Source organism: Lynx canadensis, chromosome B2 (genome assembly GCF_007474595.2).
Source record: "Lynx canadensis isolate LIC74 chromosome B2, mLynCan4.pri.v2, whole genome shotgun sequence".
NCBI lineage: Eukaryota > Metazoa > Chordata > Mammalia > Carnivora > Felidae > Lynx > Lynx canadensis.
Genome location: NC_044307.1, coordinates 101,348,795 through 101,371,931, shown reverse-complemented (window position 1 = coordinate 101,371,931; position 23,137 = coordinate 101,348,795). Strand labels below are relative to the sequence as shown.

The following is a 23,137-nucleotide window of genomic DNA, read 5'->3' as shown; positions in this document are numbered from 1 at the left end:
TTTCCAAAATCTGGCTACTCAGTAGAATGAAAGAAAAACCTGAAGTTGTGCTTCCTTCAGGCTTAAAAATACCTATTAGTGGTTTTGCGATGAATCACATTTATTCCTATTTGGACTGAAATGTGATAGGGGAATCGTCAGCAGAGGTCTGCTTATGAGCTCCCCGAGCCCTCCACAGTGCCCATTTGGGGAGAAAGATACGCTTAGGGTAGAGTGGAGTGGGCAGGGTCTCTTCTGACTTAGGGAAAAGCATCACCCCCACATCCTCCAGGGACTGAGAGCTTTATGGTAACAGGAGACGTAGATGTTCCCCAAAGCCTGACTTCACCCTGTTTTTGTTTTTGTTTTTGCTTTTGTTTCTGAATCCTTAAGCTTGGCCTTCCTGTATTTTCAGGACCACAGTGCCTTTTCCTGGCTTTTGAACACATGGAATGAGGGGCCCCTGGGTGGCTCAGTTGGTTAAGTGGCTGACTCATGATTTTGGCTCAGGTCATGATCTCATGGTCCATGAGTTCGAGCCTTGCACCAGGCTCTGTGCTGATGGTGCAGAGCCTGCTTGGGATTCTCTCTCCCTCTCTCTCTGTCTCTCTCTCTCTCTGCCCTTCCCCTGTTTGTGCTTGCTCGCTGGCGCGCGCGTGCGCTCTCTCTCTCTCTGTCTCTCTCTCTCTGTCTCTGTCTCTAAAATAAATCTAAACACGTGGGAATGAAATGTACTTTTTAAGTTTATTTGGTTTACTTTAGCAGCTTTTGATGTAAACTGAGGATATGAGGATAAGAATACTTCAGTGAACCAGTAGCTGTGTCCACACTGTCTTATCCTCTCAGCAAATTAGCACATGGGAAACTATTTAGAGGGGAGAAGGTCATTTTATGGGAAAGAAGATGCTTTCCCTCTTCTCTGTTCATGTGGTTTGCTCCATTCCTGACATGGCGGATATTTGCAACGTTTTCTTGGAAAGCAAAATGTCCCACATTAATGTTGCATGGCTTCTTTGGGAAGCTGAAATTCCACATGCTCCTTCGCAGATTATTTTTTCAGATAATTCCACAGATTGCACTGTTTGCTGCAGAAGTGAAATTATCCACAACACATTGTTGTTTTGTTATCTCAGGAGTGATAATGTTCAAGGTGAACCAGCTAGAGCCTTAGGCAGACACACCTGTTATTCAGGTTCTTCCATAGCCATTTACCTCTGTGGCCTCCACCTCCCATCCCCGAAAACATTGTGAAGTGGGTTACTTTCCTCCCTGATGTCAACAAGAATCGTGCTTGACCATTTGTCGATGGGAGAATGGGAAACTAAAAAGCTGAAGACTGATGAGACTGGCCAGGAGCTGATCAGCTTTGTAAACTGTGGTCCTCAGTTCAGGGTGGCTTGAGGATAAGAAAGGCTCTTGGACATTTATTAATGTTACTTGTTGACTTCAAAAAATGATCCACAGGGTGAAAGAAACCTCATGTCCAGAGTCAAGGCACAAAAGCAGCATCATTTGGAAAAGGAATTTTTTTAATGAAGCCCAAATATTTAAAGTGATTGAATGAATACTTTTGAAACAGCCAAATAAATGTGTACCCCTGAAAGTTACCTGATTTAGAAAATCTGAAAAACTGTGAATTAACCCAGAACCGTGCTCAGAGGATGAAGCGGGAGTGTGTCCTTGGAACTCCCAGTGGCCTCCGAAGGTCAGTGGGAACTTGCCTTTTTGAGGCAGATGGTGGATCCGGAAAACAGTTCTCAAAGCGGCGGATGGGGCTTTTTTTCTGGAGAAAAGTGGGTAAACAGCTAGGCTCCTTAGTTGTCATTTTCCTTACTTAGAGGAACTTCAGCTGGATTCTGGTCATCTTCTCCAAAATTTTACAGTTTCTTAGCCAAGAAAAACATGTGTGGTTGAGAAATCTAGGAGTTTTACCCAGTTTCTTCAAAACCCACTCTGCATTGATTTTGGCAGATAGTCACTGGTTAAGCATTGCATTGGTAAGTTAACTTGGCACGCGCGTAATGTCTGGAAGGCTAACTTGGTATCTGATACTTTGTTCTCTTCACTTGCAATTTTTGTAACGGGTTCATGTTCTTCTAGTATGATCTGGACCACTGGAAGAGACCCCCTCAGTGTTCTGATAATTTGGAGCGTGAATGAGGCCATTCCCAGATATGTCTAAGTGGCTGGTATGAAAGTGCTGTTGGATTTTGGTATTCATTTCCCTAGCCATCAAGTTTCTCTCCGTATAAATATTCAGTTAAACGACACATGATAAGCATTTCTGAATTGTTTTCCTGTATTCCATACAGGCAGCTGTTAACAGGAAAAATGGGGAGCTCCCTTGAAAGGCTGTGCAACCCTGCATATAACGCACACAATGTGTGGACCCCTGCCTCGGTTATGGCGGAAGTGGTTTACAATGGAATGCTTAGATGCAAAACCCTTTAAATCCAAAGTGCTCCCAAAACTACCAAGGTGACCGCTGAGCTAAACAAGCAAGGTGCTGCCCTGTTGCTGCCAGAGCCTGGATGTTAACACCAGACTTGCTGGGGCTAAGAGCAGATGCCCCTTGCATCTGTCACTGTGTGTCTGGTCTTTGATGCTGTGGTGTCTTATTTGTTGGCAGCGGTGTTCTCAGTATCAGTGAAGCATTAGGATAAAATGTAAGGAGGTGTAAGGTGATTTAAGTATGGAAGGAACAGCAAACACTGAAAACACTGAAGACATTCTTGGATTAAAATTTTAATCTGTTCTCTTCCTAAAAGATGGAATTTAGGCATTTGCAATTTATACTTGACTCTGCCTTAGCCCTCATGGCATCCCACCCCATCCTTACAGGGTACCAGTCATCGGCATTTGGTTTCCCATGAGAAGGTGTGAGAAGAGGCCTGCAGGCCTGGGCAAGAGAGGGTTAAATCCGAAGCTAGGTTTCCAGAAATTCAAGGCAGAGCTCTGTGTCACTGCAAACCAACCTATTCATTAGGAATCCTGCTGCATCATCCCTGGAACTTAAATTCCCATTTCCATCTTGGTGGGTATTTTTGGAAGCCAATGAATAGTATTAACTTATGCTCTGGAAAAAAAAAAAAAAAAAATGATCCCGTGACAGATTTAAGAAGCACGGTTGCAGTCGTTCCCATTTTAGATTATAGTAAATTCCTTCTGTGTCAGGCTCGCTTCTTGTGAGTTTTCTCTTCCTCCATCATGCCCATCATCCCTTGGGTGAGTCGTGTCTGTCCCTACTGCTCCGCTCCCACGCGCTGCGCCCTGGACTTCTGCAGAGCCTCCAGCATGCCTCCAACCAGCCGGAGAGCCTTCTCTCTGCCACCTGCCACCCACTGCCGGTCTTCTCCACCCTGTGGTGAAACCTGGGCCTTATTTTCAGCTCTTCTGGGGTAGTGTGTCATTACTTGGAAGAAAATTAGAAAGCATTTTACATTGCTTATTATAAATCATTAATTGAAGCCCCACCAAACCCAAGGAATTTATTCTCTCATTGATGTGTGCGTTACTCCCATTAACATTTATAAAACTGTTTAGAATCAAAGAACCAGCAGGAGCCCGTAACAGAGGATCCATTTTGATCCTGCTTTACAAAGTGACTCATACCCACAGGGCATCAACAAGCATTTTAAATATGATTGTTACAACTTCTTTTTAAGAAATAGAGCAATTACTGAACATGTCATCATAGCACGCTCAAGTCCTTTGGAATAAATGACAGTTGCCAGTTGTACAGCCTTGCCCCACCCGGGCTAGACGTTGCAAGCGTTGTCTGACGTAGGCAGTATCTGCGTTGGAGATACAACCTCTGGCTGCCGCTCCTGCATGCTCCCCTCCGTCGGGGGAACCGCTGGAGCCTTTGGGACTCAGCATAACAACCCTGGACAAGGCGCCAGAGCAGCGGGAAGGGGAGAGAGAAGTAATAGAGGTTTCTTGCTTCACCTGAGCCCTTTGTGCCCTGCCTTACCTGTGTGGTTATCGACAGCTAACATCACTGAAATGAACTGTTGAGAAGTGGTAGGATTTGGTCCAGATATTTCTAAAGCTGTTGAAACCCTCCGTTTACCAGTCCTTACTATGGTAGAAGAAACAAAGAATCGGAAGACGTTGTAGAAACAACTGAAAATAGCCTTAACCTTTCACGTGAAATTCACACACTAGGTGTTAGAACTGTGCTTTCTCTCTCGCTGAATGTATTTGTACAGTGCTTATTTGTTCGTCTTAAAAGCCAAAAAGGAGAGCCTTCCAGCGTGCCCCATTTTTAGGTCTGTGTGTTTCACCCTCTGTCTTCTCTGCTCCTTCCCTACCTCTTCTTCTGCCTGTAATAGGGCATTAATTAGATGGACATTCTTAGTGTTTGGAAAATGAGTTCAGTTTGGATGGGAGAGGAGAAGTATTTTCCTATTTATGTCTGATTCGGGCACCCGTTCAGTACCCTTTAGTCTTTCTTAGAAATTTCTGTTAAATTTTATAACACGTAGATGAACACTTGGTTAGCCAAAATGTTGCTCTTTTAAAAGTTAATTTTATTTGGTTTTGAAGTGCTGGCAATAATTGTATTATTTCCCTAAAGACCAGCAGTATCTCACCTAGTTCTGTCCTTGGAATGTCATCAAACCTTGTAAGAACTTTTTGGGTTTCCTCTGCTTTGGTCTGAGGTGGAGAAACAAGTTTTCATTTCTGTAATTGTTAATCTAAGATATTCGGAGCAAGAAAAATACAGAATATCCCTTTAATCACAGAACCTCATTTCTAACCCCCCTTAAAAAAAAAAAAAAGAATAAATACACAGTTTCCAAAGGAAGGAAGCAATGCTGGCTATTAACAGGTAGAACCCATCTGGCACTGAATAGAGAGAAACAAGCCCAGAATGCTTTTTATTTATTCTTCACCACAGCACTGGGAACTGGGTCAGGATTATCCTTGTTTTACAAATGAGGCGGCTGGCGCTGGGGAGGCCAGGCCAGCCTTTCTCAAGGCCACAGATCCCGGCCCAGAAGAGGTGGGAGGATTGAGGGCAGGCCTGCACAATTACTGCCCAGCCCGGCCTGCTGCTGGATCTTGCTAGAGTCGGGGTGTGTGTAGGCTCAGTGTCAGCCCGATGGGTCACTTGTTCCCAGAGACTCAACTTGACCTTCCAGTACCTAACAGGGTGCTTAGAGCATGACAGGCACTCAATAAATGCTTGTTGAATGAAAGTATTGTCAAAGCCAAGTAATTCATTATAATTCATCATCACATCCTTGTGACTACCCTGGCCACTGCCAAATCTGTTTTGAAACCTCTTTGCAGGTGAGTAAAAAATATTTTTTTCTTCTTTCTTTCTTTCTTTTTTCTTTTTTTTTTTTCTTTTTTAATAACATTACCAGAATTTGCCATCTGTGCCACTGTGGCCAAAGGCCTCCGGTGGCCAAGACCATCAGCAAGTCAGAGATGTGCAAATGAAGATACTATATGCAAACTTTCTCTTTGACTTAAGCTTATTTCTAATGGTTCTTTTTTCCTGACTTTAAAATTGAACTCACTGTAGAAAATTGGGTGAGCTGTAAAGAAGAAAGTTAAAACATCTCTTAATCACACTGTATTGAGAAAGCAATGTTAAGCCGGTATTTTTTCCCCTCTTTTGTTTCGAGGATGTGCATCATACATACATTTACATGGTTTTGATCCTGAATTTACTTAATATTAAATTGTGATCATTTTCTCATTAAATAACAACTATAGAGTTTTACATTGTACATATAGACATAATTTACTTAAACATTCACCATCCTATTTCTATGGAATTAAATTTCCTCACATTTGCTATTACAAATAACATGTATTGAATGTCCCAGCATCTGAATATTTGCTTACCTCCTTGATTATTTCATAATGAAAAAAATCAACAGACTTAAAAACATAAAGTTGTTGTGCATGTAAAATCCTAAAATCAAAGACAAACCATAAGAAAAATATTTGCCGCTAATATATCTACATTCTTCGCACTCCGTGCTCTGGTTTCCTTTCACTCAGCGTAATTTTCTCTCACATTCTCGTGACCAGGCTTTCAGTCTAATTTCTTAACCATTGTACTGGTATCTCATTTGGTTTAGCTTACGTTCTTCCAGTTCGATATTTAATTCTTTGCTCACATGCTTAATACCACGTGACCGTATCTATCCTGCACTGGGACTACCCACGGACTGTCTGAACGTTGTCATTACATCCGCCTTGAAAGTCCCTGAGTAACCTGTGTACATCTCTCTTGAAAACAACTTAAAGGGGTGCCTGGGTGGCTCAGTTGGTTGAGCATCTGAATTTGGCTCAGGTCATGATCTCACGGCTCGTGAGTTCGAGCCCCGCATCGGGCTCTGTGCTGGCAGCTCGGAGCCTGGAACCTGCTTCCGATTCTGTGTCTCCCTCTCTCTCTCTGCCCCTAACCCCCTCGCATTCTGTCTCTGTCTCTCTCAAGAATAAATAAACATTAAAAAAAATTAAAAAAAAAGAAAACAGCTTAAAAACAAATAAATTCAAACTGCTGTGCACTATGTCAAGCACTAAAGGGGACATTTTAAAATATGACATAGCCCCTGCCATTGAAACATTTCCAGTCGGCTTGGAGACTCAGCATGCCCACATGATAAGTAAACCTGGTGGACACAAGAGATATTGAATACAATTACCAGAAATTTCTATGTAGTAAACCATACCCACCTTCCTTTGTTTTCTACCATTTCTTCAGTTTCATTGGCCTACACCTTTAACACACCTGAATCTCAACTCCTCGTGACCCTGCACATGGGGTGATTTCAGTCACTGTGCTGTGGTTGTATTTTTAAAGTTTTATCCAAAGGTTCACCATGATGGCAAGAATTCTGTTTTGTTCATTATTGTATCCCTACCCCTCAGAACAGGGCCTGGCAGGTGATATGTGTTCAGTTGGCATTTATTGGACATATGAACAGAAAGTATGCATCTGTTTTCTTCAAGCAGAGATTATCGGCAAACATATATTAGGTTGACAATAAGTATGGTCGAGCCAAAGGAGAGGTTGGGGTGGGCAAGAGTTCTAGCTTAAATGTCAGATCAATGGGAGTTCAAATCCTGGGTCTGCAATTTACCAGCTTTGTAACCTTGGGCAAGTTAATTAATTTTTTCCACACTTCCTTAGCTGAAAAGCGCGGATTAACAGAACCTACTCTGTGGGTGGTTAATAAGGATGAAGTGGGGTCATTTATGTAAAGCATGGCACAGTACCTGGCACATAGGAAGTGTTTGGTAAGTGCCAGCTATGATAATTTACAAATGTTTTCCCCTTCCTTTTGATCCCTTAATGTCGTCACACTGCAACCTGTTCTCAGGGACGTGGAAGTACAAACTGATTCATGATGAGGAGTAATACATCATAAACTTTGGAGTCAGGCCTGGCTGTGTAAGTCACTTAACTTCCCTGCACTTAAGTTGGTCAGCTGGAGACATACAGCTTAAGCCATGCAGAGGGCCACTGTGAGAATGAAATGAAATAATGTACACAGAGTGCCTGTCATGTGCCCAGTAAGGGCTCTTCCCCCTTTTTCGTCTTGGCTCAGTTAGAGCATCCCTCTGTGATTTTGTACCAAGCGTGTATATGTCTCTCCAGTGTAGTGCTTGTCAATTTATTTTTGACCTAACACACAGAATATACTACATTTTTACATTACAGCCGTATCACATGCATATGTGATTGAAAAAAACTTTTTCTCACCAAATAATACTATGTATGACCCCTATATTGGGTGGCCTAGGCTGCCACACAGACTGAGTGGCTCAAACAACAAAAATGTAGTTTCTCACAGCCTGGAAGTCCAAGATCAAGGTGTTGGCAAGCTTGATTCCCTCTCTCCTTGGCTTGCAGGTGGCCATCTTTGCCCTTTGTCCCTCACATGGGACATCCGCTCTTCTGTGCATGTCTTAATCTCCTCTTATAAGGACACTGGTCATATTGGATTAGAGCCCACCCTGAGACCTCATTTTACCTTAATTGCCTCTTTAAAGGCCCTGTCTCTAAACACAGTTACATTCTGAGGTGTTGCGGGTTAGAACTTCAACACATGAAATGGCAAGGGGGAAATAATTCAGTCCCTAACAGTGCCCTCGATATTTTTCTTTTATTTTATCAAAGAAATGCTAGGCACAACCAAACTGAGTAGGTTTTTGCAGCCCATTATACTGATTACCAGACCACAGGTTGAAAAAGGCCCTGCTCTAGTGGGTTGTGCGGGTTTAGTAGGTTAGTGTGAAATTGGCACCAGCATTAGGACTTGCATTTGACTGATTGCAGAGAAGACAGCTTCAGAAGCTCAGAACAGAGAATGAGATCAGAGGGGACAGCCTTCCACAAATACATAACAGTTACCTGAGCTTAGGGCTTGGCAAATCTCTGTAAATAGCCAAATGGTAAGTAGTTTGGGCCTTGTGGGCCATATAGTCTTTGTCAGACAACTCTGTTGTATCATGACAGCAGCCAGACACAATAGGTACACTAGTGGGTATGGCTGTGTTCCAACACAACTCCATTTATAAGCACTGAAATTTGAATTTCTTATAATTTTCACATGTCATGAAATATTCTTTTCATTTTTTCCCTAAGAACTTAAAAATGTAAAAACCATTCTTAGTTCATGGGTTGTGTAAAAGTGGGCAGCAGGCCAGATGTGGCCCACAGGATATAGTTTGCCTATCCCTTCCCTGGCTGATAAAGCCAAGTCATTTAGCTAAGAGGCTCTCAAGGAATTTGGCCTGGATGGTTTTCTTCAGTCCATGTAAGTGCTGAAAAATCTCTGTGGTTACTCATGATAAAAGATATATATCTAAAAAGCAAGGGTTTTGTTTGTTTGTTTGTCTGTTTTTTTTTTTTTAACCACAGGGATCTCTATCTGGGGATGTGGAAACATTCTTAAAGTGCCCACAAAGTCATTGTCAGGCAGCAAAATTAGGAATAGAATAAGCACAGAAAGTCTGCACAAAAACAACAGAGCTTGAATCTAAAAAGGAGTCTCCTTTGTGAAGTTGCTATTGAGGGAAATGTAGTGGCCAGAGAAAGGCCCAGATTTCTTCAAGATGGTTGGAGGATAACAGCTCCAGGGCCCTGGTCCCCATGCTTTCCTCTCAGGGTGAGAGTGAGTGAGGTTTCCTTCCTTCATAGGAGCCCCACATCCTCCAGAGTCTTCTCATGAGGTTTCTTTCCCCACTCAACATGTAGGCCATGGTGGGTGTGGCCATCTTTCACTTCCTGTGGGGACTGCCTACAGCCTCAGGATGCCATGTAAGTGCCCAAATAAATCTCCCTACCTGAGGATCCGAGAAAACAAAGCTGTCTGAGAAAGCCAAAAGTCTGACCATATGGTTTTTTTGCTCCAAGGGATTTATTTCAGTGGTAGCTAGAGCAGTTGTACAGAGCGTGTGTCGAATGACGATGAGCTCTCCTCTCACCAGGCACTGACCAGAAGGGGGAGAGGGCCTAGCAGAAGATGGGGGGTGAGCTGCCCCCAGGACTAGGTGACAGAATTCTCTCTCCAACCGTATAATGCTGCTGCTCTGAGGTAGGTCAAGACTCTACCTGATGACCATGGACATTGCACAATGGGAATCTGAAGAGCCATAGAAATTGGCAAAGGCTGGAGTGGTGTCCGGGGAGTTATTTTCAGTATTTTAGACGGTCAGGGGGAAATTATACATTTATCCACAACCAGGTTGTGAAGGCAGACACAACTGCTGTGGCTTCCAATGGCAGGAATGAGCTAATCTCACGTGGTGACTCTGGAAGGGAAATACTGAGTGCCACAGAAAGAAAACACCTTTATCCCCAAGACTTTCTCGTTTAGGGATTCTTCAGATGGTAAACCAGAACCAGGACCCAGAAAGTTGTTTTTTTAATTGACATGAAAAAATTGGTCTTAATATCTAAATTTTTGCTTTAAGAAATCAGATAAAATTAAAATGATTTGTATTATTTTATTTTGGAAACTGTTTGCTTCATTCAATCCCGAGATACGACAATACAAGAGCTTTGGCATGAGAGTCATCTTAAGTGAATAAAAAACACAATTTAATGAAATGGCATTTTTGAAGCTTTTAGCAGAGCAAATTTTTAAATTATCTTGCTTAAATTAGATTGCTGTGCTGTCTTCTTTCAGTACTTGTAAGAGCCCTGTTTTGTTTCTGGTTTCACTGCATTAACCACCAAGATTTTTTTTTAATTGATGTATAACATTCACACAGAAAAGTACAGAAATTAAGTGCACTGATAACTGACTTTTCATGAAGTGAACATTCCTGTGAAAACAGCAGCCAGATGGAGAAAGAGTGTCCCCCAAATACCTAAAGCCCCTTACACCCCTTCCCAGTCCCTAACCACGCCCACTCCAAACGTAACTGATAGCGTTATTTCTAACAACACTGATTTTGTTTATTTTGAACTTTGTGTAAATAAAATTGTGCTATGTAATCTTGTGTCCCCCTTAACATTGTATTTGGAAGATTTCTCCATGTTGTTACGAGTCTGTTCATTCTCATTGCTGTATAGTATTGTATAACTATACCAAAATTTATTTAACCCTTCTTCTATTATACATGGGCTTTTATGTTGTTTCCAGTGCAGGGCTATTACAAAGAATACTGCTAAGAACACTCTTCTACATGTCAATGGGTGAGCATGTGTAACATTTGTGTAGGATAGATTCCTTGATGGAGAGACCTTGAGTTATAGGATATGAGTGTGTTCAGCTTTCAGATACTGCGAGTTTGCCAGTGTCTTTATCAATATACACTCTCATCAGTATGTATGGCAGTTCCATTTATTCCATATCCTCACAAATGTTTTTGTTGTTTTAGACAATGCATTGTGATTTTACTCTTCTTTGATGACCAGAGCAGCTTGTAATCTGTTTAATGGCCATTGGGATGTCCTTTTTTTGTGAAATTTCTTCTCAAGTATTTGCCTGTTTCTTTATTAGGTTGTCTACCTTTTCCTTATGGATTTACAGGAGTTCTTTGCTGGATTTAACATCGCAGTTAACTTCCACTGTGTGCATGCCTTTTGATTCTGATGTCATTTGACAAAGTCATACTTAATTTTAATATAGTCCAAATTATCATATTTTTCCTTTACGGTTAGCATTTTCTTGTGTTCTGTTCTTTAAAAATCTTTACTTCTCGCAAAGTGTGAAGCTATTCTGTTTTCTTCTTAAAGTATTATTTTACCTTTCACATTTGGTTCTACCATCCGTGTGGAGTTCATTTTTGCATGGTATAAAGTAGAGGTTAAGAATAATTCTTCTCAGGGGCACCTGGGCGGCTCAGTCAGTTAAGTGCCTGACTCTTAATTTCGGCACAGGTCTTGATCTCACAGTTTCATGAGTTTGAGCCCCACAGCAGGCACTGCACTGTCAGCAGCTTGAGATTCTACCCCTCTCTCTCTGCCTTCTGCCACCCTCTCTATCTCAAAGTAAATAAAACTTTTTAAAAAACAGAATTTTTTTCAGAACATCTAGATGGCACAGTCAGTTGAGCATCCAACTCGTGATTTCGGCGCAGGTCATGATCCCAGAGTCACAGGATCACACCCCACATCAGGCTCCACACTCGGTGCTGGAGCAAACAACAAACACTATTGTTTCAGAAGTTCCGGAGGCTAGAAGTTAAAAATCAAGGGGTGGGTAGGGCCGTGCTCCCTCTGAAGGCTCTAGCGAAGAATCCATCTTAGCTCCTTGGCACTCCTTGGCTTGCAGCTGCATTGATCTGATCTCTGCCTCCATTCCCACATGGCCCCGTTCCCCTCATGTCACCCTGTGTCTAAATTTCCTTCTTATAAGGACACTGGTCATATTGGATTTAGGACCCACCCTAATCCACTCTGACCTCATTTCAATGAATTATATCTACAGAGATCCTATTTCCAAGTAAGGTCACCTTCTGAAGTACTGAGGGGGTTAGGACTTCATTGTATCTTTCTGAGGCACAACCCACAATACCCAGTGAACCCAACACCATTTATTGAACTTCAGCATCATCTTTGTCATAATTTAGATGACTCTTTGTATAGGTCTATTTTGGGACCTTCTTTTTTCTTCTATTGACCTATTTATCCTTAAACAAATGCCACACTGTCTTAATTACTATTATTTTATAATGAATTTTGAAACTGATAGAGTAAGTTTTCCAGCCTTGTTGTTCTTCTTCAACATTATCTTGGCTTGTGGCTCTTTGCATTTCCATAGATGTTTTTGAATCAACTTGTCAATTTCCACCTGGGAAAAAAAAACCTATCTTTTTTTTTTTTTTTTTAATTGAAATGCATTGAAGATTCAGTCTGGGGAGGGGACTGACTTAAAAACAGACTTCCAGTTCATTTACATGCATAACCCTCTATTATTTAGGTCTTTAAGTTCTCTCAGTGTTTTGTGTTGGATTTATTCCTAGTTATTTGATTTTTTTTTTTTTTTGGATGGAGATTTGTTTTGAATAAATAAGAAGCAGAGGAAGAGAAGACAAGCATCTGCTGGGTTTCTACTTTCACTTCACACTATCCAGGAATTTTCCCAAATTTACCAAGCATAGCAGGGCTAAGGTTTAGGTTGAGGTGTCACTGACTCCAAATATGACCTAGGCAAATAAATTAGCTACTGCTTCAAAAATGCAGTTTTTTATGAGAGGTGAAATCCTCATAATGTTGGGTCCTGGGTGTGGGTAAAATAGATCCTTGGTAGAGAAAAGGTAGAGGTGTTTCCTTACCCATGTTGCTGCATGGCAAACCTGTGCTCGGGCTAGAAGAGACGGAGACAAGAGGCTGGATGGGAGTTGGGGACTAGATTTGTGATATTCGGTGTTCTTAGAACATTAGGGTTCCATGGAAGTGCCAAGTGGGCCAGAAGGATGGCCCAGGTGGTAGCATTTTGAGTCCTTTTACCCTTGAACCAAGACTGTTCTGTTCTACTTTCATCTAATATATTGGCGTTCGGTATCAACCTTGAAAATGTGTGCACGTGTATGAATTCAGAAGGTTCTTGTACTAAAAACATAGCACTAAAACTACTGGACTAGATATTCTTCAACATTTCATTCATCCTTAAGATTCTGGGATTATAATATTGTAGCCAGCCTACACTCCAAGGGCTCTACACACATCATTATTAATCTTGATCTTGGCAGTATTGTGATACTGTGTGCATTTCACGGACCTTCCCAGGAGCCACTGCACAGTATCTGTTTGGAAGGTCTCAGGAGTAGTAATCAGGCAGAGCTTAGGGACCTGTCCAGCAGCTGTACCTGCATCATAAGTTGTTCAGACTCTGGACAGCAGATCCCTAGAAACAGCTTCATTTATAAGGGCAAGGCAGAAATCATTCAAGTATACTACAAAACAGTTTCTCTTTTTACCTGACATCTAAGTAATGTGATCACCTGAAAGAAACTCATTGCTCATTCTTTAACTCGTTAAAGAAAAGACATGATTATTATAAATATAAACTTCATTCCATGAGTCTTATAGAATAACAGAATCTTTTTCCTTCTGAAAGTCAACTAATTAGTTATTCCAATGGCATTTATTTCTTCCCCATCTTCAGCCTAAAAGTTTAAACTTAATAATTCATTATTATTATTATGAATCATATTATTACTATGCTTGCTTGGGGCTGATGGAGATTACAGGGGGCAAAGGGGAGCCCTAAAAGCCCCACCCGAGCCCTCCAGCCATCCCTTTGCTTGACTCAGTCCAACCATTTGTGCCGTTAAGCCCAGAATGTATACCTTTCTAGTCTGACTTCAGAGCTGGCCTCTTGGGCAGCTGAGGGTAAACTCATTTGCTGGTTTGGTGGTGCCCTGCTCACAGGGAGCCTCTGATTCCCTGAGCCAGCCTTTTGTAGTTCTGCCTTCCTGCCCTCTTATTCTGTGGTCAGTAATTTCTTTCTGCTGGCCAAGTGCCTTCTGTGCTCATCTCTTTTTCTGTCTGTCTTCCTCCTCTTTTCTTCTGCTCTTTACTCCCCCTCCAGCAAATAATCAAACAAGCAACAACCGAGCCTCAGTTGAGTCTCCCCAACTCATTGGAGTAAAGCCAGAAGAAATAGAGCCCCGCAGGCAAGGGAAGCAGATGGGTCAGTGGTGCCTTCTCAGAGCACCCCTCCTCCTCCCCCAAGGGGAGCGAAGGCCACAGTAGTCATAAAGTGGGTTTGGTTTCCTAGGGAACCCTGTGTTTTCTGGTTCCCGTCCTCCTCCCTTGTGATTGGGCTTTGTGCACTGGCTTGTTTAATGCATTATCCTGCCATTTGGAACGCTTTAATTTTTCAGACAATTGACTTTAGACTCGCAGAGAATATTGTAGCATGGAAGGAGTCAGGACTGTATTTGAAATCTATTGTTATCTTTGTGCACAGGCTGCCCAGCTTGTACCTCACGCTGTGCAGGGCAGCCACAGCCACAGGAGAGCTATGGAGGGGAGAGGAAGTCACTCTCCCTGCCCCCACATTCTTTGCTTTTGACAATGAGACTCAGCAAAGACTCATACAGTTGTTTCTTAGTAAGGGGGCTCCACAAGTGTGTGCTGGCTTCTCATCAGCCTCTATTGTCTAGAGGAAGACTTGGAATCCCCATTGGAGAATTTATATAATTGGTCACAGAAGTGAACTAAAAAGGATAAAGCCCTTTGAATGCAACAAAATGACTAGAAGTGCCTCTTCTGTGCAAGGCATTGGGCCAAGCAAGGTGCCAGTGGTTCGAAGATAAATTTAGAGTAGGTTCCTGCCCTCAAGGAGCTGTCTCTTTCCCTTGCAGTAGATGATATGGTAAGTTCTATAGGTGAGGTACAAATAGAGTGAGATTGATTCTAGTGGAGGAAATTGGGCAGGAACTTCAGGGAGGGATTTATATTAGAGTTGGGCCTGAGGGCAGGTTGGTTCTCCATTCTTGCAAGTGGAAGTAAGAACACATAAGAGGGAAGAAACGGCACAGGAAGGCCTGGGGAAGGGGCAGATGATGGGAACAGCAAGTGCTTTGGTAAGACTGGGCGTGAAGGAGGAAGAAGAAATGGAAGATAAGGTTGAGGTGGGTTTGGAGTAATGGTGGCTTTAAGTACAAAGTTGAAGAGTTTGTGTAAGTCATCCGTGTTTTGTTTTGTTTTGTTTTGTTTTGTTTTGTTTTGTTTTGTTTTTTTGCAGTGCCACCAAGCCCTGAGGTTCTTAGGAGGTGGCTCAGAGGCACTGCAGGGGCAAAGGTCCAGAGCAGCTCCCCTCTTCTCCATGTTGTATACTGGAGAATCGTCTTTCTTTTCTTTTTTTTTTTTTTTTTTTAAATGTTTATTTATTTTTGAGAGGGAGAGAGAGAGTGTGAGCAGGGGAAGGGAGGAGAGAGAGGGAGACACAGAATCTGAAGCAGGCTCCAGGCTCTGAGCTGTCAGCACAGAGCCCCATGCGGGGCTCAAACCCACGAACTGTGAGATCATGACCTGTGCCGAAGTCGGAGCCTTAACCGACTGAGCCACCCCGGCGCCCTGAGAATCGTCTTTCTTTAAAGAGTATTCCACTTTAAGAAAAACTGAAACCCATTGGTATACGCAAAAGGGAGACATTCATTTATCCAGTCAGTTAACAAATATTTATTATGTGACTTCTACATACCTAGCCCTGTACTAGGTTCTACTGAAAGATCGCTGAAGATTTCAAACCAGTCAGTAGTATGGTGGCAAGAACCACTGGTTAGCATCCTGAGTTATAATCCTGCCTCTGCCACCTACTATTCGTAAGACCTAAGGCAAGTCTCCTGGTCTCACTGGGACCATTTTCTCACCTGGAAAATACAGCTAATAAATAAGTCATTCCCAGCTGGGGCATTCTGAAACTGACATGATCAGAGCTGTAATTCAGAGCTTTCATGTGTGTCCATAGAGTGGGAAAAGGAGACACCAAAGTCAGGCCAGTTAGGAGGTCATAGCAAGAACTTCTGTGAGTCATCCTAAGACTCTGAGTGAAGACTTTCACTCACTCATTCAACAAACATACAACACTCAACGCCAGCCACTGTGCTGATAAGCATTGATACACTAGCAGTGACCAAAACGAGGTCCCCACCTTTAAGGTACATTATATTTAGGAGGTAGCATGGATGATAGATCTAGGGATATAGTTTAAAACACGTGACAAGGGGTAATGGTTGGGACTATGGAAGTATATGAAATACCAGGGAAGAGAAGGCAAAAAGCTTTGGGGGAGAAAAAGAGATCTGAGGTGATAGAACATACAGAAAATTCTGTGGAAAACCAACTAATATTCACTCCATGATAGAAAGCACGTTCTTGGGGTTGCCTGGGTGGCTCAGTCAGTTAAGCATCCAACTCTTGGTTTCGGCTCAGGTCATGATCTCACAGTCGTGAGTTTGAGCCCCGCGTCCGGCTCCGCGCTGACAGTTCTGGAGCCTACTTGGGATTCTGTCTGTCTGCCCCTCCTCTGCTCATGCTCTCTCTTTCTTTCTCGCACAATAAATAAACTTAAAAAAAAAAAAAAAAAAAGGAAAGAAAGCACATCTTTCATCAAGCCAACATGACAAACCCATCCCTCAAAATATCCTGTTAGGGCTAAGAAGCTATAACACAGAAGAGATCATGTCCATTTAGACACCCACTTCTCCTTGACCACATCACTCCTGTACATGAAGCAAAGTTACACCAAAGCCGTATATGGCTTTATATAAGAGCAGATCTACTTGGTTTCCTCAGAAAGGTCTTAAATAAGTACCAGTGGTATGTAAAAATGCTAAGAGCAACTGCCTAAGCTCCTGGCCCCTCAAATCTTTTTCTAGACCAGCTGGCTCTTTTTTACTTTCCCCCAAGTTATTGGAGTGGATCCAAAAGCAGATTCTGAGATCCTCCAGCTTTTCCTTATTTACCCTGCCAGTAATTACATGTCACAGGTTGTCTTCCCTACTGGAGTCTGAGGCTGAGCAATTAGTCTCCCATTGTCTTTACAGGAAATGACATCCATGTGGCTTCTGGGGAAAGCAACTGTTGACCACTCTGGCTAAAATAATTTGGAAAGTGTTCAGCACTTCCTCTGGTTGATCATTTAAACTGGCTGATTTAGAAAGCTCTTGGAAATATGCAAAGTGAACAAAGGTTGTCAGAACCAGAAATACTCCTGGGTCACTTCCCCAAACAAAACAAGTCTCTAAACTGTTGCTGTGGCCTCTCGATGCACCAACTTGTCTGGACTCTTCAGCATGTGGCTGAGCCCAGTGCCTCTGTGTTCTGTTCCTTGTATAATGCTTTATTGGGCACTGAGTGGTCAAGATGCTTTCCAGCTACTGGTCATTGAAAACCCAACTCAAGGAGGCCTGAACAATATGAAATTTACTGGGGTTCCATTGGTTCCACAGACTTCAGGGTTGACCTAATGCAGTCACCCCAACTCTGCTTCTCTGGGGTTTTTTGTCTTTACCTTCCTCTCTGGGCCAGCTTTATCATTAGACTGAGCAAGGTAGCTACAGAAGCCCTAGGCATCACATCCCATGGAACATTCAGAAAGGAAGAATTTATCTCAGAATGAGAAGAAGCTCCCAGGAAACCGTTCTTCACATCTTGTTGGCCTGCATTGGGTCGCATGCCTAGTCTTGAACCAGTCATTGGCAAGAGGAATGCGTTTCCCTTAGATCAGTGCATCTGAAACCTTGTGGACACACAGGTCACCTGGGGATCTTGTAACATAGATTCTGACTCAGTAGGTTTGGGATGGGACCTCAGAGTTGACATTTCTCAGAAGTTCCCAGGTGATGCCGATGTTGCTGGTTGGCACACTGCAAAGCCTTAGACCCATCAAGTCCCCACCCTCCAGCTGGGAGTGTTGTCGCCTGCCCCTGAGGCACTGTGGCTGAAGGAATATGGGGGATCTGTTAGGAAGAACGGAGAAGGGATGACCCATGCAGATGAGAACCATGTTAGAGATACTTGTTCCCAGTGGTAATGAGATCTTACCTTTAATCAGGAGCCGCACATAGTCTGTGATATGTATTAGAAACAAAAAGTACATGCAGTGCAGTGTGTTGTGTGGGAATGCCTGTAAATATCTTACTATTTATTTACGAGGATGTATATGTCATAATTCTTGAAACAAAAGATTAAACAGTCATGCTCCTGTTTGTTATCATTAAGCTGTTTTTATTTAATACCATATACCTAGTGTGTCTCAAGAAGAACAAATTCAAGTGAGATGGATATAAGTGTCCTTAAGTTTAAAAAGAGTATGCCAAGGCCAGCCTTTGTTTTGAATAGGTATCTCATCTTTTGTAGTTCTCTGGGGGGAGAGAGTATACCCTCACTGTCCTAAGCGTCACTTGATATAATGGCGAGCATGGAAGATGCTGCCAGTGGTGAATTTATTCCAAAGCAAATGGTCACAGTGCCCTTATGAGTGGAGGAAATCATTATACTTTTGTCATTTGAAAAGGAAGAGCTATTCTCTTGTTGTTAAGTTTATTTAAGTTCAAGACTACACCCAATGTGGGGCTCAAACACACAACCCCAAGGTCAAGAGTCACATGCTTTTCTGACTGTAGTGAGCTGCAGCTGTTTAGGGACAAAGCTGGTAAGACCAAAGGACTGGTCTCTCCTGAGGCAGATTCATCACAGACCCAGGGGGCTCAGAGTGAAGTACGCAGCCAGGTATGGAGTAGACCTTCCTGAAGCGGTCTCTTTGTTGAGTTGCTATCTTCGGCCTCATATACAAGGACACCGTCACTTAGGGAATGTGACATTTCACCCCTCTATCTACTGGGGCCACGGGCTCATATCCGTGAGACCAGTGAGAAGCCAGAGCAACCTTAACTGGCCTTGTCTTTATAGGTCACCAAGGTATCCATACTTAGGAAATCACTGGATATTTCTTGTCTTTGCAAAAGCCCTGAAAGATTGAGAGAATCCCATCTACTCTACACTAGCTGGGGAAAGCTCTAGACTTGGTGCTCCACGGAGGAAGGGATTGTGCTTGTGTCACACAGGAGCCCCCTGTGTGACAGGATGGTGTGATGTCCAGCCTGTTCTTGGGAGATCTGAGCATCCTCTCTAAAGGGAAGTAAAAGAAGAGAACATTTTGTTGCCTCATTTCAGTATTTTATACTTTGAATATGGAGTGTTTAGGTGTCCTATCTACATATTTAGGAGCTCACAAGCTGCCAGAGAGAGGTGACATAATAGTCCTATCAGCTGAGTCCGTGTGGGGCCGGAAGCAAGCCCTTGAGCTCACATTCAAACAGTGGTGGCTGTGTGCCTTCCCTCCTGTGTGTGCTATGAGGCAGGGCATTATTTGCCATGCGAGGAATAAAAAAAGAGGGCCTTCCTTTACAGCTTAAAAAGTAGGATACAGAAGTGTATTTCAAGTATCTATATCAAATAAAACATAATTTTTGAAAACAGAAAAGCAGGGGTAAGATAACAGCACATTGGGAAAATCAAGTTAGAAAGAGCTCACGAAGAGGAGAAGTAGGTAGGCCAGGCCTAAGAGCAGGGGCTCATGACCTGGGGGTCCATGGATGGAGTTCAGGGGTCTGTGAAATTGGATGGGGGAAAAAAAATTATTTTTACTAACCATTAATCAAAATCTAACATTTCCGGGGCACCTGGGTGGCTAGTTAAGCGTCCAACTTTGGCTCAGGTCGTGATCTCATAGTTCGTGGATTCGAGCCCCACGTTGGGCTCTGTGCTGACGGCTCAGAGCCTGGAGCCTGCTTTGGATTCTGTGTCTCCCTCTCTCTCTTCCCCTCCCCTGCTCACACTCTGTCTCTCTCTCCCTCTCAAAAATAAATAAACATTAAAAAAAAAAAGAAAAATCTAACATTTCCTTCTATTATGAAAGTAGCACTAGCTATTTGTCACCAATAGAAATTATGGGTGTTTTCATATTACTTTATAGTTACAGATATTCTAAAATACCATTTATGCCCAATAGTACTTCAGATTACAGTAATTATTAGACTTTTGCTGGACCTTATTTAAATATAAAAAAAATCTGTTTTGTTATGTATTTTGATAACTGCATATCAGTATACCTCTTTTGAATCCTGTTCATTGCATGTATTAATTTCAAGCATTTAAAAACATTATTCTGAGGGGCACTGGGTGGCTCAGTCAGTTAAGCGTCAGACTCTTGGTTTTAGCTCAGCTCATGATCTGATGGTTTGTGGGTTCAAGCCCCACGTCTGGCTCCACACTAACAGCATGGAGCCTGCTTGGGATTCTCTCTCCCTCTCTTCTCTCTCTCTCTCTCTCTCTCTCTCTCTCCCTCTCCCTCTCCCTCTCCCTCTCCCTCTCCCTCTCCCTCTCCCTCTCTCCCTCTTTTCCTCCCTCCCTCCCTCCCCTTCTCTCCCCCTCTCTCCCCTTCTCCCACTCACATGCACACTCTCTCTCAAAAATAAACTTTAAAAATAAAAATAAATAAAAACGTTATTCTGAGAAACATGTCTCTAGGCTGCAGTGGCACAAAAGGAATAAAGATCCCCTGCCTCAGAAAATGGCTAGGCCCCTTACCAGCATTTGTGGGGCAGAGACACTCACGGAAGAAACCAGCAGACCCACAGGCTCAGGCAGGACTGGCGACTGCATCTTCCGATGGAAGATGTGGAGACAAAGCAGAGGGAAGTTGGAGTCCCAGGCTAATGTAATTTCACAGAGAAATTTGAAGGTCATGGGAAGCGGTGGAAGGTGTTTCCACAAGGCTTTAAGTTCGGTTTAGGAAGGATGCCTTGCAGAGCCGTGAGAGTGGGATTTGAAGGGAAGAAACTGGGGGCCAGGAATTGAGTTTCTGCAAGGTGTGATGCCAACCAGTGTGATGATAAGAGAGAGGGAAGGCGGTGAGTCCCGCACGCCCAAAGGATGAGAAGGGCAGGCCAGGACCACGGTGTCCAGTGGAGGTGAGAAAGGCCATGTTTGCTTTCAGGTCTGGGTGATTAGGAGAAAGATCATAGCTCCTCGAATGCTCTGAGTGTTTACTGCATGCCAGCTGCTGTTTTAAGCCTTTCTGTGACATGTCACTGAATTTATATCATTTAATCTCCATAACCACCCTGGGAGGTCAATACAATAATCCCTATTTTACAGATAAGAAAATGAAGTCTAGAAAAGAAAGGTGAGGGTCTCTCAGCCAGCAGGGGAGAAGAGAGTATATTATTAAAAGAAACAGGGAAGAGGAATTGGTTTGAGGGAGAAATTTTTTATGACTTCAATTTTAGGTCTTTTTGCATAGTTCTTTAGTCTTCAATTATTTTATTTTTTAAATTTTTTTAATTTTTATTTATTTATTTATTTATTTTGAGAGACAGAGCATGAGCGGGGGAGGGGCAGGGAAGGAAGGAGATGCAGAATCCAAAGCAGGCTCCAGGCTCTGAGCTGTCAGCACAGAGCCTGACGCGGGGCTCAAACCCACAAACCATGAGGATCGTGACCTGAGCCGAAGTCAGACGCCTAACCGACTGAGCCACCCAGGCGCCCCTGTCTTCAATTACTTTAAGTAAGGGCTAAAAATTCAAACAAAGTATGAGCACAGTTTCTGGTTTATTTCACTGTCCCGATTTTAATTTATTTGTTATTAGTGGGTGCTGAGTTAATTTGTAAATTGGTTTCATCTTCCTGTGAAAAACAAAAAGGAATCTGGCAGTAAGAGTTTGGTACATTGATGAGTGCCCCAAACAAGGAAGATGTTGTGGTTTCCAGAAGGGTAAATTACTTCTGTTTAGCGATGCATTTTTCCTTTTGTTGTGGTTTGTCTTTCAGGACTGGTCCAGCAGCTGTATTAGAAGACATGTGGTGTGTATGAAGTTTGTGATAGTCGGGGGAAATTTTGGTAAGTGTTGCTGCATTTACTTCTAATATCTTTTGTTGTAAAATGGTGCCCAAAAGGGAAGCCAATGCCTTGTTTTGTGCATCTTTTACATCTGCACTAAATTTAGACAAAATGGGATTTTATCATTAGATGTAACATTCAGTTGGTACTTTCTAACAGTATGACATTTTTCTTGTTGTTACTGATATGTTATTAAGTAATATTAGAAATATGGAGTTTTCTAAGATTTAATAAGAAATCTAGATTTAGGAAAGTTTCTGAATACAGGATAAAGAATACCCTTGACAGTTGAGCTTGTAGTCTAGGTAACCTAGACTATATGAGTATAGTCTAACATGGACTATAAGAGTAATAAACTGCAGACTAATAGAATAACAACAGCAACAAAGATTCTCCACTGCAGAGAGATCCTTATGGCCTATCTGTTGAAACAAGAAATAGTCAGTTAGCTGCTTGGGAAATGGAAAGTTGAAGGGAAGCAAGAACTCAGCACGTCTGGGAGCCAGTCCCAGCATGACAGTGGCCGGAGAGGCCAAGAACATTAAATTCAGCAACCACCCAGAAGACCTTGCTAGCAGTAGTAAAAAGAACAGTCTTCGAGATCAGGAGACCCAGGTTGAAGTTCAAGTTCTACACTAACTGGTTGTTACATACCCTCCCTAAGCCTCAGTTTCCTCATCTGTAAAATGAGGCTTGTAATGTTACCTCCGTCATAAGGTTGTCATGAGAATAAAATGAGCTAGGTAGTGCTGGGGCATAGTAGGTGTTAAATAAAGCAGTTATTCTTGATAACAGGACAGCGTCGTTTGGAAACTAGACATTTGCCACTGAAGTCAGACCACCAAAAGGTGTACATATCTCCCAGCAGGAGGGCCACTGGGGATGGGTTGGTCACACCACATTTGCTGTCACAAGAGATGTCACAGCTGGTCACCACGGTCCGTCCTCCAGAGTCCACTCTGTAACACCTTGTGGGAACCCCAAGACATTTGCTGTCTTCTCCACCTCTGCCTACCCATTCTTAGATGTGCTTGACTAATTTAACTTACCTTCCTGTTACCTTTGGAGCCAAGTGCAGTTAGAGTTTGGAGTTCGTTTGAGTTCCATTCAGTTTTGGAGTCATTGTTACTACGAACCAAAATAATGAGCAGGAAAAGACGGGTCGGGAATAGATGGTCCCCGTGGTTTGGGTCTCGGGTACCATATTTAGGCATTCATTTCCAAAGCTTTATTTTTATTTATTTACTTTTTTGTCTGTGCTTATTATGTACTCCTCCTGGAGATCCAGTTATCAGACTAAATTTTTGAGCTTTAAC

At 42.6% G+C, this 23,137-nt stretch overlaps 1 protein-coding gene across 5 annotated transcripts in view; it reads left to right on the top strand.

Annotated features, from left to right (window-relative positions):
- FYN (FYN proto-oncogene, Src family tyrosine kinase) overlaps window positions 1-23,137 on the top strand; it is a 214,636-nt gene that overhangs the window by 74,686 nt on the left and 116,813 nt on the right. For all 5 annotated transcript variants that reach the window (XM_030316179.1, XM_030316182.1, XM_030316181.1 and 2 more), the window contains one exon: window positions 21,752-21,821. The gene's annotated coding sequence lies outside the window, so the exon portion shown is untranslated. The remainder of the gene's footprint in view (window positions 1-21,751; window positions 21,822-23,137) is intronic.